This window comes from Beta vulgaris, chromosome 6, assembly GCF_026745355.1.
Source record: "Beta vulgaris subsp. vulgaris cultivar EL10 chromosome 6, EL10.2, whole genome shotgun sequence".
NCBI lineage: Eukaryota > Viridiplantae > Streptophyta > Magnoliopsida > Caryophyllales > Amaranthaceae > Beta > Beta vulgaris.
Window position 1 is genome coordinate 30,667,104 of NC_079207.1, and position 4,653 is coordinate 30,671,756.

Below are 4,653 nucleotides of genomic sequence, written 5' to 3' on the forward strand. Positions count from 1 at the left end.
AAACTGAAAATGAGCTGGGGAGAACAGGCCCTAAATGAACGACATTTTTTCGGATTTGCATGCATGACTCAATCTATGCGTTCCAACGTGTAAAGGCTTCCTACATATCCCATAAGAGGGAATCAAATCACTTGTAGTTCGAGACTACTAAATGCGAAATGCATGAGATGAAATGGGGAGTATTGATGCAATTATACTCATGAATTCCTATGAAATCTAATTATCCATGAAGTGTGAATGATGGAATATGCAATGCAAAAGGATTCTACTATGAATGCAATCCTAATGGATATGAAAACCCTACTCATGAGAGACTTCTAATGGCTTTAGAACTAGTTATTAGGCACGAGATATGCTCCAGGTTTGAATCATTTATTAACATAATACTTAATAAGAATAACAATAAATACAACTTAGTCTAGTGGTTAAGACTTTAGTATATGTACTTGAGGTCTTGAGATCAGACCCACTACTACACAATTTCTAAATTTTTTTATTGTACATGGATTACATGAACTAAAAATCTATAGGGAGAGCGCGACGTGGCACAATGTCTTGTTTATGCCCTTTAATATATTTGTATACATAGATTAATATTTGAGCTGGGGTGTTGTTCCGGGTTGTTATTGTGTTTCCGATCTTGATATGCATTTTTTCTATTCCCACTAAAATATGTTAAGGAAAATTCAACATTAAAAAGGTACAAATATAATAATGTGGATACTTAAAGCATGATTAAAAGTTGGTTAAGATGGTAATTATGTTGTGCATAATAGCATGAGGTCACGGAGTTCTAGTTGAGTACAGAGTTGCCACGTGGCATGTATATATTGTCACACACGCTTTTTAATATATTTGTATAGATTCTAGACTTGATGAACTTTCAAGAAGGCTAGATTCCTAAAATGCATGAAACTCCAGTGGACCTAAACTCTTAAAATGAATGGAATTCAAATGGTTTTAGACTCCTGATATGGACGAAACTCTAAGGGATTCTAAACTCCTAAGACGAGCGAATTTTAATGGATTTAGACTCCTATTATGCATGAAATTCTATAGATTATATACTTCTAAGATGGAAAGAATTCTAACGATCCTAGACTTCATAGATTGGTGTACCTATATAGGGTTAAGACTCCTAATATAGATAGAGTCAAATAAGGTGAAGACCTCTAAATGGAATGAAACTGGATGAATCTAGATATTTTAATCAGCCTGACTGCCAGTACAGTTAGAATTCCTAGGAGTATGAGACTTTTACAACAAGATGGAAATTTAAAAAAATTCCTAATTGATGTACACATGAAAAGATGGATAATATACATGAAAGGATAGGGTATACGATCATGGATAAATTTTTGAAAAAAGATAAGAGGATAATTTTTTTAAAAAAAGATGAGGATGAAATTTCAACAAGGATGTGAGATATAGGTTTTGGACAAAGATGATAGAAATTTTGAAATAGATAGGAAAAGGATGTTAAGATTTTTTTTAGAAGGAAAGAATAAAGTGGTAAAAAAACAGAATCGGAATACTTACTACCACCATTTGTGAAATTACCAGAAGCAAGCTTCTTAGCTATGACGAATGCCCCTTCCTAATTGACCGTTAGCTTTCCCTCTACGAGAGCTTTGAAGGTCGTTGCTGTTCGACGCAAAACGAGGTCTTTAACTTCCAATGACCTCTTTACAACCTTCGTGTTGTAAGCCTACTTCTGGTAGAAAATTGTAACTCTCTCTGAGTGCTTGGTCATTATTTTTGAGGTCCGATGATTTAATAAGAGGGCAAACCCACCTCCACTGCTAATACGACCTCAGCTTCGAAAGCCAACTTAAACGTACTCTCCCCCGTTGCTTCTTTTTCTAATATATTCTTAGCCTAGGGTACAACTGGTACCATATCAACCCAACCTCCTTTAAGCTCGTCCATATTTTTCTTTAAGGCAGTCAAGCTCAGTATATTAGCGACTTCTGCTTGTCCGTTGCTTTGGGGGTGATTAACTGATGAGTCGATAAACTTTTCCCTAAAATTGGAAACCATGGATAAAGACAATAGCCATGGGGATACCGAATGTCGTCATGATGTTATGCCAAATGAACTTCTTTACCATCCACTATCGAATATAGTAAATCCCCACTATCAGAAGCCTTCTGCCTTCTATGGCTGTTGTGAATGGCCCTAAAATATCCATTCCCTGTTGAGCAAACGGTATCAAACACAATATGGGTTGCAGATAATTGGGGGTCCTATTGATGACGGGAGCAAACTTCTCTCATTTATCGCATTTCCTCATGTAGTTCTAAGCATTTGTCAGCATGCTTGGCTAATAAAACCCTGCTCTTAGCGCCTTTAGCGCTAAAGCTTTTCCACCAATGTGGTTTCCGCAAATACCCTCGTGAATCTCTTCTAGGATCTTAGTTTCCGCCTTTAGGGAATCTAAAAGATTTATTGTATAGCTCATCTCGGTATATGATATACTAGCTTGCTTGTCGTTTCAATCTTTTAGCCTTCAAGGTATTTCGAGGAGTTCTCATGTGAGCTTGTACACCACCAAATCACTGAACCATTCCCCTTGTTGGTTTATACTGTTCACACTCCCAACCATTTCTATGATACATTTTTTCTACAGTATATCCACTGTAACAATCCTCGATCGCAATGCCTGAGTAATTGAGAGTTAAATAGCTTAAACAATGCGTCTGCTTTAATGTTCTCGGCCCTGCAAATTGCTGGTACCTGAAAATGATTCAATTGAGCAATTGTTTCCTTGGCTTTCTCAATGTACTTCTACATGTTGGCATCCCTGACTTCAAATTCTCATTTAAGTTGTCCGTTAACCAAATGTGAATCTGTTTCAAATATACACTTTTTGTACCTGTTGCTAAACACATTCAAAGGCAGGCAATATCTGCTTCATATTCAACCTCATTGTTTGATGTTGTGAAAGAAAATTTAATGGGTTACTCATAAGTGTTTTCTTCTGAGCTTGTCAATACAATCCTCGTTCCTGATCCGCTAACAGCAGAAGAGTCGTCAACTTCCAGTAACCAGGTTTCTTTTTCTCTCACCTCTTCCTCTTCATATGAAGCTTCTACAATGAAGGCTACCGGGGCCCCTCATTGATGGAGGTCATGGGCTTGTACTGTATATCATACTTTGATAGTTCAACGACCGACTTTAACAAACACCCTGAGCTATCCATTTTCTACAAGTGATCTTTCTCTAGCGGTTGATTTGTAAAGAGTTAAATGGTATGACAATCAAAATAAGGTTTCAGATTTATCGTGACAATTATCACAGCTAATGCCATGTTTTCCACCAGCTCATAACATATTAAGAATGTGGCTGATGGAATGTATAAGGTGATGCAATGTATAGGTTGCTACCTCTTATCTTTTTTCTACCAACAAGACGTCCGTGACCGTTTAGGGCGAGGGCGAGATGTACAATTGCAGTGTGTCTCTTGTTTGAGGCCTTGTGATGGTGAGTAAGCTTTTCAAGTGCTCCTTAATCGCTAAGAATGCTTTGCTCCTCTCCATGCCCCATTCGTTCTTTTTGTTCCCTGTTAACAGTGAAAAGAAAGATAAGGCCTTGTCCGCTGACTTGGAGATGAATCGAGTAAGGGCCACCATTCTTCCTGTAAGCTTTTGAATATCATTAACACTCTTTATTTCATTTAGATCCATGATGGCGCAAACTTTATCGGGATTCACATCAATTCCTCTTTTGCTTACCATAAAACCCAAAAATTTCCCATTTCTTACTCCAAAGACACACTTCTTTGAGTTAAGCTTCATCTTGTACATTCTGAGGTTGTAAGGCTTCCTCAAGGTCATTTCACTGTTCATGGTCAGTTTTACTTTTGACAATAGAGTCGTCAACATACACCTCTATGTTCCACCCCCGTTGATCCGCCAATATCTTATTGACAAACTTTTGATATGTTGCTTCTGCATTTCAAAGCCCAAATGGCATTACCTTGTAATTGTAAACACCACAATCTGTGATGAATGTTGTTTTTTTTGCTACCGAACTCCAGTATGCTTAATAGTGTATGACCGGTAATGGAGTCCATCAACTAGTCTATACTTGTAAAGGATAACAATCTATTGGGAAAGCTTTTTTAAAATCAGTGAAATCCACGCATATTCTCCACAAGCCGTTAGCCTTTTTCACCATGACTTCATTGGCCAACCACCAAAGATAATCAAAAGGTTTAATAAAATCAGCTGCCAACACTTTATGTACTTCATCTTTAATGGCTTAATTTTTCTCAACTGAAGAGTTTTACTTCTTTTGCTTGACATGAAGGATTGTACAGTCTTGGACAATGTACCATTACGACCAGATCTATTCCCGGCATCTCATCGACCGAGAACGCAAAGACATTAGCGTTTTCTCGAAGGAGAGTCACCAAGTTGACTCTGACATCTGGGTTCATGTCAGTCTCGAAAGCGACAGTCCTTGTTGGATCTTCAGCTAACATCTCTTGCTTTGTGTCCCCATCAGGTTTGGGTCTTGGTGTATCATAAGGCCTAAACTCCAATTCCTCCATGGATATTTCCATCATTTCTTCATCCGCTTTCTCGAACTCTTTTTCGCTTGCCAGAGCTTTCCTCTAACCTCACTTCTACTTATGCATTGGCAGGATCA